Source organism: Balaenoptera musculus, chromosome 3 (genome assembly GCF_009873245.2).
Source record: "Balaenoptera musculus isolate JJ_BM4_2016_0621 chromosome 3, mBalMus1.pri.v3, whole genome shotgun sequence".
In the NCBI taxonomy this organism is placed as follows: Eukaryota; Metazoa; Chordata; class Mammalia; order Artiodactyla; family Balaenopteridae; genus Balaenoptera; species Balaenoptera musculus.
The window spans coordinates 128,140,806-128,155,187 of NC_045787.1; positions in this window are offsets into that span (position 1 = coordinate 128,140,806).

Consider the following 14,382-nt stretch of genomic DNA (forward strand, 5'->3'; position numbering starts at 1 on the left):
CTTGATGAATAGAAAATAGTTCATCCCTCACCTCCAAACCCTTGTCCAAACAACATTTTGAAACTAGAACTTTGCTTCAAAATAATCCAATGGGGAGAGTATAAAGGAATTGACATAAATGAAACAAGATTGGCTCTAAGTTAATAATTGTTAAACTTGGGTGATGGGTACATGGGAGTTTAGTTTAATATTATGTGATATGCTTTTCTCTATGTTTGAAATTTTCCATAATGACAAGTTTTACAAAAGGCAAGAATTTATAACAGGAAAAGCAAAGTGAAGGTCTATAGCAGCTTTACCCCTCCCACCATATTCATATACACTCCATTTAAAATAACATTCTATGAGGAGAATTACTTTGGATTTTAAAAAGATAGGAATTCACATTTAGGATCAATTGAAAACTTACAACTCAAAATTACAATTTAAAATTACATGTCATTATAGTCCCCTGCTTGCCCCACGTGAAAGAGTTATAGGTATCTGAAATTTAACATGTCTCAAACACTACTTCTGATATCTTGCCACTCCTCTTCCAACTGCCCTTCCACCACCATCCATGTCTCAGAAAATAGATCCATCACACATCCAGTTCCCTTATATATTACATCCAATCTACCAAGAACAACAACAAAAAATAAAATAAAAAAATAAAATAAAAATAAAATAAAATTTCATGCCATGCTTTGCCTTACTAATTATAATTCCTGAAACTGTATTATTCATGATTAATCATAATTATACAAACTACAAAAAGAAAACATCTAATTTAGGTAATTTTTGTGGAAGAGTGGAAAAGACAGCACTCTTTCAAAAATAAAAGCAACTACAGCCTTCAAAAGAAACTCTGCACAGGGTAGAATGGGAGAAGAGGTAAATACGACTCTCTCTGTGCCTGAGGAATCTGAAATAGCTTTTCTATGATCAGTGGTCTGTTAAGTGTTAGAAAGGACCATTAAAAGCCTTTGTGTAAGTGTTGCTTAACTTTACCATCTGTCCCGAGTAATGTGAAAAATGGGTGTTAGGTCTGGACTCTAGATTGATTAGATCCAAAGTAAGTATTTGTGGCAAGAATAGTTCATAAATGATGTTAGGTGCTTCAGATCAGGATGCTGTAAAACAGGTTGCCACAGACCATAAGGTAAGATTGTGAAAGATTATGATTGCTTTAGTGAAAACACATAGAGGTACATTTTTCCCTTAGTAATTAGTAAGAAATCAATACATAAATATATATCTGTAATTATTTTGTATACCTGTGTGTGTAAAATAAACATATGACAAATTTCTAGGGGAAAAAAAAAAAGGCTTTGGGTAAAAAGGAGTCTCAGTACTTCATTAAAGCAGCATCGATCAGTTGCTGGTGTTTACAGCCTGGCACGTCTTGGAGGGACCATCATGCTGGCTCACAGTGATGAGCTATACAATTAATCGCTCAGTGCTACCTAACAGGGCATTCAGACAGACGGTTTACTCACCAACAAAGCAAACACCAACTAGAAGACCAAGGAGTTTTGTTTTCCTTAATTCCTTCTCTCTTTTTCTTTCTGTTATTAACCCATAAAAGGTAGAAATGTCTTTGAGGAGATATAGAGTCAGCTTTCAAATATACCATGAGAATCTGTGCTAGAGAAAGAGTGAGCACTGAACTTGTAAGTTTTAAGAACCAGGTCCGAGTCCTAGCTAAGATGGTCACTCTCCGGTCTGGGCTAAGTCACATTATGCCTCCAAGTTTCAGGTCTTTCACATACAAAGCAGAGATGACAACAGGGATGGTGGTAAGGCTCATATGATATGATGCACAGTAGATTAGGTAACTGTTGCAGCTGTAGCAGACAACCATAGACTTAGTGGCTTAAAACACTGATATCTCATCTTACAGTTCTGGAAGTCAGAAGTCAAAAATGGATCTCACTGGGCTAAAATCGAGCTTCAGTTCTTCTGGAGGCTCAAGGGGAGAATCCATTTCCTTGAGTTTTCCAGCTTCAAGAGGCTGCATGCATTCCTTGGCTCCTGGCCCCCTCCTCTATCTTCCAAGCCAGCACCATAACATCTTCAATGTACACAGTATGTGGACACACACACACAGACACACATGCTTCTATATGGAGAGTTATTTCAAGGGACTGGTTTACTTGTGGGGGCTGGCAAGTCCACAATCTGTAGGACAGGACAGTTGCCTGTAAACTCTAGGGCAGGAGCTGAATTGGCAGTCCACAGTCAGGATTTCTTCTCGCTCAGGTAAACCTCTGTTTTGCTCTTAAAACCTTTCAGATGACTGGATGAGGCTCACCAGATTATCAAGGATAATTTTACTGATTATAATACAAACCACATCTACAAAATACGATCACAGGGATTAATGTAAATAAGGATACAGTTGACTCTTGAGCAACACGGGTTTGAACTGCACAAGTCAGGTGTACAAGGATAGTTTTCACTGAATACATACTACAGTACTACACGATCTATGGCTTCAGAACCACGGATACAGAGGGCCCACTATAAAGTTGTGCAGGGATTTTCTACTGCATGGAGGTTCAGCATCCCTAACCCCTGCCTTGTCCTAGGGTCAACAGCATATTGTTTCTTCCAGGGAAATTATGAGCTATGATTACGTTTTCTTTTATATGCTTGTGTGTATCTTCTGGAGTTAAATTGTTTTTTTTTTTTTTTTTTTGCTTTTGCTATCTCTCTTTGTACCTATCTTTATTAACTCTTTCAAACTCTCTGACTTTGTGTAATATTGACACATTTTCAGTGTAGTCGAGTGCACTGGGTAATTAACCATTTCATTATTTTCAAGAAGACCTGCCATCTAGAGCAATCTATGCCTCTGTTTCTATATAAATTGGGGCATTCTAGAACTTCTGAACAATTGTTGTTCTAAGACATTTCCTTTGCTGCCTTTCAGGGAAATTCTGTATCTCTCTTCTGTGTTGGATCTCCTGTTACCTGGATCTCATGTCTTCTTTTGGTTTGCTCCCACATTTTATAGATTACACCCTTCATAGTTCCTGGGAAAGGATGTTACAGGTAAACTCCTTGTGCAGCTTTGCATATATACCTTCACATTTGATTGGTAATTTAGCTTGGTATAGAAATCTAAGTTGAAACTAATTTGTCCTCAAAAATTTTTAAAGGCTGCCCTAATTTTATCTACTGTCCAGTGTTATTCTGATTTCTGTTCCTGATTTCCCTATTCCTTTCACCTCTTTATATACTTATGAGCTCTTTTTATCTTACTGGTTTGAAATTTCATGATAATGATGTGATAGTTTGATCAGACCGTTCAATGTAGAAACACCTTCCTCAGATGCAGGAATCTTTTTTCTCTCCCTTCATCTGTGGGGTGGTGGCCATTTTGAAATAATTCTTTAATTTTATTTGTTCTCTAATTTTCCAACTCATTATCTTTCTGTTCTATTTTATAGATTTCCTTGACTTTATCTTCCAATTGTCTACTGGTTCTTTTTACCCCCAAACATACTGTAATGATTAAAAACACAGATTGCCTGGGTTCTAGTTCTAACCCTACCATTTAGTATTTGAGTGGATTTCAGCAAGTTACTTATCCAGCCTCAGTTTCCTCACATGGAAAGTGGGGGTGAAAATACTATGTGACTCTCAAGATTAAATGAGTTAAGATTTATATTTTAAAACACTTTCTGACACATAATAAATGATACACAGTTAATTTAAATAATTATAGGTGTCTCCAGTCCCAGCTATCTAAAACACTGGTGAACATTAATTAACAAAAAGTTATACCTTACATTAACCCTAACTGTGTGTCCCTACTTTCTCATACCCATTCACTCCTTTTAAAACCAGAAAGCACTCACCTCTCTATTTTGTCTCCAAAACAATTATTCGCATCACCCCATACACATATACACACCCTGAGAAAATTCCCTTCAGCCATTTCTTACTTGGTCTACACATCACTCGACATCTTGGCTATGACCCTGTAGAGGAAACACATATCCTCTAGAAGTTATTCAGAGGAGAATAACCCTGTTATTAGGAGGACCCTGAATCTCGCCATTTGACGAATGCTTGAAAAACTAGAGCTCCTTATCCCAGAGATGACTACTCAGTCGAGCAAGTCAGTGTTTTACCCTTGCCTGTGCAGCACCCAGTTCCCTTCAATTGGCAGTAACTTTCTAATTCTCCTTAGGAACACCATTCTTCCCTCACTATCAGTCTAAGTTGTTCAAGAGGGACTGACTCTACCCATTAGCTCCAGGAGGGAGGGGACACACAACTGGTCCAAAGAGGGCATCAAATTTCCTTGTTTCATTGATTCAGGAGTGGACTAACAATACAATTAACATTAATTTTGGGACTTTTCTAGATCTACTGGAAAGTCATGCTAAGAAATCTTGCATGACTCTGAAGCCAACACAGAGGAAAGACAGGCAGAGAGGACAGAAACAGATTACCAGCAACAGTCACCCTAAATCCACTTGAACCTGAAGCTATTCACTATGGGACTTTTCATTGATACGAGCCAATAAACTTCTACTTTTTGTAAGACAATTTAAGTTGGGATTCTGTCATTTTGAGGCAAAATAGTCCTAACTCAGGAGACATGATGAAAGCTGCCTTTATGGGTATGAAATAACAGTATAACTGAACTGAGTTCATTCACTGGGAAAATGTTTAGCTTATACCCATTCTGTGCCACAGTGTAAAGGATTTCTGAAAAAATTCTGGTCGTGACAGACGACCAATTCATAAGTTGACCTTGACCTACATAATACAGCAACATTTTATTAAGCCCAACACTTGAAAGGATATTCTTTAAGGGGATAGGATTAAGGCAGGGATAATCTCTTCTACTCATATAAATATTTATAGTCATCCATTTCTTATTTTTTTTTTTTTTGAGTAAAGTAAATGCTTAAATGCTGTAAAAAGCATATATCCTCATGATAAGTTAAGTAAAAGTGGTTTATAAAAGGAAAAGGGACTGGCCCAAGAAACTCAAGAGTACAGGAAAGAAAGAAAAGAGACAAGAGAATGTAAGAACATAGGCCCTGAATTCAGGCTCATCAGATTTTAAATCCTGACTCTGCCACTTATTAGCTGTACACTTTTAAATAACTGATTTCTTTATGCTGCAGGTTCCTCAGTTGTAAATTATCAACAGTTGTAAATTATCAACAGTTGTTACAAATCACAGATCGTTGTGAGGTTTAAATGAGCTTTCATATGTAAAAATATTTAGCATGTTTTCTGGCATAGATTTTACTGATATCATCACCAATAAATGGGGTTTAGATTTAAATATGTCTCCCCACTCCAACAAAATTCTTGACTTCATATGATTTTTTATCCATTATGTTCTACCTTAAATTTTGTTTCTATTCTCCGAGAATATTTAAGAAAGATCTGCCCAATCTCTGTCTTGTGTGATTTAACTTGCTAGTTACAGGGCTTTAGCCAATAACCTTTGCAATCTTGAGGACCTCATGTCAAATATATAAATGACTGTCATTGCCCTGACAGGAGAGAGAAAGTCATCCGTGTGATGGTTAATTTTATATGTCAATTTGACTGGACCACGGATGCTCAGATATTTGGTTACACATTATTTCTGTGTCTGTGAGGGTGTTTCTGGGATGACCTGAGCATTTCAATCAATGGACTTCAGTAAAGTGGTCTGCCCTCCTCAAAATGGGTGGTCACCATTCAATCCAAAATAGAACAAAAAGTCAGCAAAAGGAAGGATTCAGTCATTCCTGCCTGAATGATGGAGATAGGACTTTGATCTTCTTCTGCCCACCACAATCCTGGTTCTTAGACCTTCAGACCGAACTGGAACCTAATCTTCAGCATCTCTGGCTCTCAGGCCTTCGACTTGGACTGAATTACACCACCAGCCTTCCTGGCTCTTCCAGCTGGCAGATGGCAGTTCATGGGATTTTTTCAGCTTCCTTAATTGTATGAGTCAATTTCTTATAATAAATCTCTTCCTATATATATCCTAGTGGTTCTGTCTCTAGAGAATCCTGCAACTTAAACTGATACTAAGAGCTGGGTGCTGTAACAAATACCTGAAATGGTAAAAGTGGCTTTGGAACTAGGTAAGAAGTAGAGGCTATAAGAGTTTTGAGGTGCATGCTAGAAAAAGCCTACATCCCTATGAATGAACCTTTAAAGGTGATTCTGATAAAAGCTCAGAAGGAAAAGAGAAGAGCTCATAGACAGCCTCAATCTTCTTAGAGAATACCTAAGAAACCCTGGACAGAATATTTGTGGAAATATGGACAGTAAAGGCCATTCTGGTGAGAGCTCAGGCTTAAAGGAGGAAATGAGGAACGCGTTATTGGAAACTGAAAGACAGGCAATCCTTGTTAAAAAGTGGCAAATCAATTGGCTGAATTGCGTTTGTGTTCTAGTGCATTGTGGAAGGTAGAACTTGTAAGCAATGGAACTGGATATTTAGCTGAGGAAGTTTCTAAGCAATGTGCTGAAGGTACAACTTAACACCTACCGACTGTGTGTAACAAAAGGAGAAAAGAGAGAAATGATTTAAAGATGGGGTTGTTATTCTTAAAGGAAGCAGAACTTAAAGGTTTGAAAAATTCTCAACGTATCCATATTGCAAAAATGGAGAACTCTAATGGTGTGGCCAGAAAATCATTTGATAAGTTTCGTGTGTATCAGCCATCTCAACAGAGAGCAGATGCTGTTCTTCAAGACAATGGAAGAATGACACTAAAGCTTATTCAGAGAACCCCACAGTCTCACCACAGGATCAGAGTGCAATGGACTGGGGGCAGAGAAGTTTCAGGATGCTCCTGCCCAGTGCCTCAGGGGTGGGACCTCCATAGGAGACTGCAGTGTGGGCTGTGCCTTCTGGAGCCCTGGGGGGTGAGGCCACTCAGAAGAGCCATGGATCAGGGACCCCAGCCTGGAAGGTATAGGGCCCTAGCAGAGAACCATAGTGGAGATAGGGCCTAGGTAGAAAGTCATAGCTGTGGGGCAGTCTTACCAAATCATGGGGGTCATGTTTCTACCCCAGTGGGCTTGGAAAGCAGAGTGTCAAGTCAAAGATTATTCTCGAGGTTTAAGGGCTCATGAAATCGCACCATTAGGTTTTCAACCTACTTGGGACCTGTCACTCCTCTCTTCTTTTGTCTATTTCCCTTTGGGAAAGGGAATGTCTATCGTATGCTTGCCCCATTGTTATAGTTTGGAAGCATACAACTTACTGGTTTCACAGGTGGAGAAGAAACTTTCCTCAGAATAAATCACAACTAAGTCTCACTCATATCTGACTTAGATGATATTTACATGAGACTTTGGACTTAGACTTTAAAGTGGATACTGGAATGAGTTAAGATTCTAGGGGCTCCTGGGATGAAATGAATGTATTTTTCAAGAGAGAAGAACATGAATTTGGGGGGCCAGGGGCAGAATGCTATATACTGCATGTTTGTTTCCCCCCAATTCATATGTTGTATTTGGAGGTACGACCTCGGCAGGGGTCATAAGAGTGGAGCCTTCATGCATGGGACTAGTGCCCCTACAAATGGGAAAAGTGCCCCCAGAGAGCAGCCTTGCTCTTCTGCCATGTGAGGACACAGCAAAAAGACAACTATGATGGGGATCATGGGAACTTCCAATAGTCAAGTTGGACAGAAATTGTGGGTAACCTGGGATCTACTACTTGTGACTGGCATTTTAAGTGAGGGGCAGTCTCATGGGACTGAGCCCTTAAGCTGTGGGGTCTGTGCTAACTCTAGTTAGTGTAAGAATTAAGTTGAATTGTGCAATACACAGCTGGTGTCATGGAGAATTGCTTGGTATGAGAAAACAACAACTACAGCAACAATAAAACAGCCACCAGGTGTCAGAAATTTGAGTGCGACAGTGAGAGTAAAGTAGAATAAGTTTCTGACACAGCCTCAAACCCATATTCTTTACCACTAATTCAATATTACTCCCCCACGTAGGACCCACACTCTTGTCAACTTCATATGTGTGAATAAAACTATCTACAATTAGTGTAGGTCAGAATCCCAGGATGGGCAGCAACTTAATTTGAAACTAGAAACCTTTGGGTTCCACTACTGAAAATATAACAAACACAAAAACATACATATACCTAACCTTTTGAGTTCGAAACAGAATTTTAAAAATAATTATAAATAATAAAACTAAGTAGTATTTAACTTATTGGTTTTGCTTATTATCTTAACTAAAAGAAAATAACTTAAAAGTACCATAATTGTTCTGAATTTGATCAAATTCATCGTATTCAACAGATTGTATTTCATATAACCAATTTACTTACTCTGTTACTTTAGGCAAATTTTTTCAACTGACTTGGAAATTTGTCCTTTATGTTAATGAGGTAATTTGTGTGTGTGGATATGAATTTATAAAGAATGGGAAAATGAAAAAAAAAATAGAAAATGCCCATGATTTATAAAATATTAAACCCAAATGTACAACTTTAAATGTTCAATCTCTTTTATTTCCAGGTGAGAAAAGTTAGAGCAAGAGAGGTCAAGACACTCTTGAACCTAATACTTTAAAAGAATGTATCAAAAAGTGACATTTGTCTATTGAATAACTCTAGGAGAATAGCAAATTTTGGCAATGTTATGTAGAAGCAATTGCTCTGATTTTTCTCACTTTTGGTGTATTAAGTATAAATGTTTGGCATATTCTTACTATTATGTTCTCCAACATTTTTACGACCAAAGACTTCATATTATATCTCCCCAGTCTCCATTTCTTGCTGTGACCATAATTCACTTTAAAATATTTTGGCATAGACCATGGATTAATATACGCATGTGTGATTTAGTTTTAGTATTGATATATAACCTGAGAATAGCTAGTTAGTATTTACCCCCATTTTAATGGAAAATGCTCATTCTAGGGGTAAAGACGCACATAGGAATTTTTTTTTAAATATCTTTATTGGAGTATAATTGCATTACAATGTTGTGTTAGTTTCAGCTGTATCACAAAGTGAATCAGTTATATGTATGCATATATCCCCATATCCCCTCCTTCTCGCGTCTCCCTCTCACCCTCCCTATTCCACCCCTCTCTAGGTGGTCACAAAGCACCGAGCTGATGTCCCCGTGTGATGCAGCTTCTTCCCACTAGCTATCTATTTTACATTTGGTAGTGTATATATGTCAATCCTACTCTCCCACTTCATCCCAACTTACCCTTCCCCATCCCCGTGTCCTCAAGTCCATTCTCTACATCTGCATCGTTATTCTTGTCCTGCGCCTAGGTTCATCAGAACTTTTTTTTTTTTTTTTGGTTCCATATATATGTATTAGCATATCTGTTTTTCTCTTTCTGACTTACTTCACTCTGTATGACAGACTCTAGGTCCATCCACCTCACAACAAATAACTCAATTTTGTTTCTTATTATGGCTGAGTAATATTCCATTGTATATATGTGCCACATCTTCTTTATCTAATCCTCTGTCGATGAACACTTAGGTCGTTTCCATGTCCTGGCTATTATAAATAGGGCAGCAGTGAACATTGTGGTACATGACTCTTTTTGAATTATGGTTTTCTCAGGGTATATGACCAGGAGTGGGATTGCTGGTTCATATGGTAGTTCTATTTTTAGTTTTTTAAGGAATCTCCATACTATTCTCCATAGTGGCTGTATCAATTACATTCCCACCAACAGTGCAAGAGGATTCCCTTTTCTCCACACCCTCTCCAGCATTTATTGTTTGTAGATTTTTTAAGATGGCCATTCTGACAGGTGTGAGGTGATACCTCATTGTGGTTTTGATTTGCATTTCTCTAATGATTAGTGATGGTGAGCATCCTTTCATGTGTTTGTTGGCAATCTGTATATCTTCTATGGAGAAATGTCTATTTAGATCTTCTGACCATTTTTGGATTGGGCTATTTTTTTTGGTATTGAGTTGCATGAGCTCTTTGTATATTTTGGAGATTAATCCTTTGTCAGTTGCTTCATTTGCAAATATTTTCTCCCATTCTGAGGGTTGTCAGTTTCAATTTCAGTGCTTGTGATTGGTCTGTTTATATTTTCTATTTCTTCCTGGTTCAGTCTCGGAAGGTTGTGCTTTTCTAAGAATGTGTCCATTTCTTCCAGGTTGTCCATTTTATTGGCATATAATTGCTTGTAGTAATCTCTAATGATCCTTTGTATTTCTGCAGGGTCAGTTGTTACTTCCCCTTTTTCATTTCTAATTCTGTTGATTTGAGTCTTCTCCCTTTTTTTCTTGATGAGTCTGGCTAATGGTTTATTGATTTTGTTTATCTTCTCAAAGAACCAGCTCTTAGTTTTATTGATCTTTGCTATTGTTTCCTTCATTTCTTTTTCATTTATTTCTGATCTGATCTTTATGATTTCTTTCCTTCTGCTAACTTTGGAGGTTTTTTATGCTTCTTTCTCTAACTGCTTTAGGTGTAAGGTTAGGTTCTTTATTTGAGCTTTTTCTTGTTTCTTCAGGTAGCATTGTATTACTACAAATTTCCCTCTTAGAACTGCTTTTGCTGCATCCCATAGGTTTTGGGTCATCGTGTTTTCATTGTCATTTGTTTCTAGGTATATTTTGATTTCCTCTTTGATTTCTTCAGTGATCTCTTGGTTATTTAGTAGTGTATTGTTTAGCTTCCATGTGTTTGTATTTTTTACAGTATTTTTCCTGTAATTGATATCTAGTCTCATAGCGTTATGGTCGGAAAAGATACTTGATATGATTTCAATTTTCTTAAATTTATCAGGGCTTGATTTGTGACCCAAGATATGATCTGTCCTAGAGAATATTCCATGAGCACTTGAGAAGAAAGTGTATTCTGTAGCTTTTGGATGGAATGTCCTATAAATATCAATTAAGTTCATCTTCTTTAATGTGTCATTTAAAGCTTGTGTTTCCTTATTTATTTTAATTTTGGATGACCTGTCCATTGATGAAAGTCGGGTTTTAAAGTCCCCTACTGTTATTGTGTCACTGTCGATTCCCCTTTTTATGGCTGTTAGCATTTACCTTATGTATTGAGGTGCTCCTATGTTGGGTGCATAAATACTTACAATTGTTATATCTTCTTCTTGGATTGATCCCTTGATCATTATGTAGTGTCATTCTTTGTCTCTTGTAATACTCTTTATTTTAAAGTCTATTTTGTCTGATATGAGAAATGCTACTCCAGCTTTCTTTTGATTTCCATTTGCATGGAATATCTTTTTCCATCCCCTCACTTTCAGTCTGTATGTGTCCCTAGGTCTGAAGTGGATCTCTTGTAGACAGCATATATACAGGTCTTGTTTTTGTATCCATTCAGTCAGTCTATATCTTTTGGTTGGAGCATTTAATCCATTTACATTTAAGGTAATTATTGATATGTATGTCCCTATTACCATTTCCTTAATTATTTTGGGTTTGGTATTGTAGGTCTTTTCCTTCTGTTGTGTTTCCTGTCTAGAGGAGTACCTTTAGCATTTGTTGTAAAGCTGGTTTGGCGGTGGTGATTTCTCTTAACTTTTGCTTGTCTGTAAAGGTTTTAATTTCTCCATCAAATCTGAATGAGATCCTTGCTGGGTAGAGTAATCTTGTTTATAGGTTTTTCCCTTTCATCACTTTAAATATGTCCTGCCACTCCCTTCTGGCTTGCAGAGTTTCTGCTGAAAGATCAGCTGTTAACCTTATGGGGATTCCCTTGTATGTTATTTGTTGCTTTTCCCTTGCTGCTTTTAATATTTTTTCTCTTTGTATTTAATTTTTGATAGTTTGATTAATATGTGTCTTGGCATGTTTCTCCTTGGATTTGTCCTGTATCAGACTCTCTGAGCTTCCCGGACTTGATTGACTATTTCCTTTCACATATTAGGGAAGTTTTCAACTATAATCTCTTCAAATATTTTCTCAGACCCTTTCTTTTTCTCTTCTTTTTCTGGGACCCCTATAATTCAAATATTGGTGCATTTAATGTTGTCCCAGAGGTCTCTGAGACTGTCCTCAATTCTTTCTCCTTTATTCTGCTCTGCAGTAGTTATTTCCACTATTTTATTTTCCAGGTCTCTTATCCATTCTTCTGCCTCAGTTATTCTGCTACTGATTCCTTCTAGAGAATTTTTAATTTCATTTATTGTGTTGTTCATCATTGTTTGTTTGCTCTATAGTTCTTCTAGGTCCTTGTTAAACATTTCTTGTCTGTTCTCCATTCTCTTTCCAAGACTTTGGATCATCTTTACTATCATTACTCTAATTCTTTTTCAGGTAGACTGCTTATTTCCTCTTCATTTGTTTGGGCTGGTGGGTTTTTACCTTGCTCCTTCATCTGCTGCATATTTCTCTGTCTTCTCATTTTGTTTAACTTACTTTGTTTGGGTTCTGTTTTTCGCAGGCGGCAGGGTTGTTTTTCCTGTTGTTTTTGGTGTCTGCCCCCAGTGGATAAGGTTGGTTCAGTGGCTTGTGTAGGTTTCCTGGTGGAGGGGACTGGTGGCTGTGTTCTGGTGGGTGGGGCTGGATCTTGTCTTTCTGGTGGGCAGGGTTGTGTCCGGTGGTATGTTTTCGGCTGTCTGTGACCTTATTATGATTTTAGCCAGCCTCTCTGCTAATGGGTGGGGTTGTGTTCCTGTCTTGCTAGTTCTTTGGCATGGGGCATCCAGCATTGGAGCCTGCTGGCCATTGGGTGGAGCTGAGTCTTAGCGTTGAGATGGAGATCTCTGGGAGATCTCACGCCACTGTTATTACATGGGGCCGGGAGGTCTCTGGTGGTTCAATGTCCTGAACTCGGCTCTCCCACTTCAGATTCTCAGGCCTGACACCAGGCCAGAGCACCAAGACCCTGTCAGTGACATGGCTCAGAAGAAAAGGGAGAACAAAAAAATACAAAAAATTTTTAAAATTAACATAAAAATAAGATAAAATAATTAAAATTAAAAAAATAAATTATTAAAATAAAAAATTAAAAAGTAATTTTAAAAAAGAAGAGAGCAACCAAAGTAATAAACAAATCCACCAATGATAACAAGTGCTAAAAACTATCCTAATATAAACATAAAAATCAGAAACAAGTCAGTTGCAGACAGCAAACCCCAGCTCTACAGTTGCTTCCAAAGTCCACCACCTCAAGTTTGGATTGATTCGTTGTCTATTCAGGTATTCCACAGATGCAGGGTACCTCAGGTTGATTGTGGGGATTTAATCCACTGCTCATGAGGCTGCATGGAGAAATTTCTCTTTCTGTTCTTTGTTCGCACAGCTCCTGGGGTTCAGCTTAGGTTTTTGCCCCACCTCTGCATGTAGGTTGCCATCAGACTTCTGTTTCCACCCAGACAGGATGGGGTTAAAGCAATGGCTGATTAGGTGGCTCTGGCTCACTCATGCCTTTTGGGAAATCTGAGGTCTTCTGCCAGGGTTCAGTAGGTGTTCTGTAGGAGTTGTTCCACATGTAGATGTATTTTTGATGTATTTGTGGGGAGGGACGCGATCTCCACATCTCACTCCTCCGCCATCTTGAAGGTCCCCAGTAGTTGCAGTCAGGTCAAATATTCAGGAAGTCTGATTGTGGAGGCTTGGCGAGTCCAAAATCGGATGAGGTAGGCTAGCAGGCTGGAGACAGACCGTGGGAAGTTGCTTTTTGCGTCCAAACGTAGTTTGCTGCAGAATTCCTTCTTGCTCGGGGGAACTCAGTTTTGTTTTTAAGGCCTTCATCTTGAGGCCTTAAAGGCTTTAATGAGGTCTATCCACACCATGGAAGGTAATGGAGGGTAATCCACTCAACGTCCATGAATTTAAATGTTAATCTCACCTACAGACCCTGCGGGAGCAGGTACCATTCCTCCAGTCCCTGGTCAGAGGGCCATGGCACCGGCGGCCCTCCTCTGCGAAGTGACCCCAGTTCTGTGCAAGGCCCAGGGCACCCTGGAGCTGGAGAAGCTGCAGTGCCACTTGTGGGCAGGCTTCTGTGGGGACGTACTGGCTGGGCTGCTGCAGTAGCGTGGGTGCTTCGTGGAGGCCGGGTGAGAGGCTGCCAAGTGTGTGGTGCAGGCCACCTGGCTCCACACATAGTATTTAGCTGCCTTTCTCTCTAATCAAAATCAAAGGTTCGGTTAATTAGCATAAGAGATATTAGAAACACCCTTGTATGAAAATGAAAAGATGTTAAGAATATGGCAAGCCTAGAGACACCCTTTAGAATGGTGCCTAGGATTAGGATTCAGAAGTGTGTTAGTTTAAATATTAATGTGGAATATTTGTGTCACTTGACTCCAAGTATATGTTTCCACAACTCAAGTAGGCTTGTCCACCTCTAATGAACTTCTCATATGGTCAGGACTTGCCTGTCTACTTGCTTATATTTGTGGCAGACATCAGTCTGTGAATTACATTTTTCTAGCATATAACTC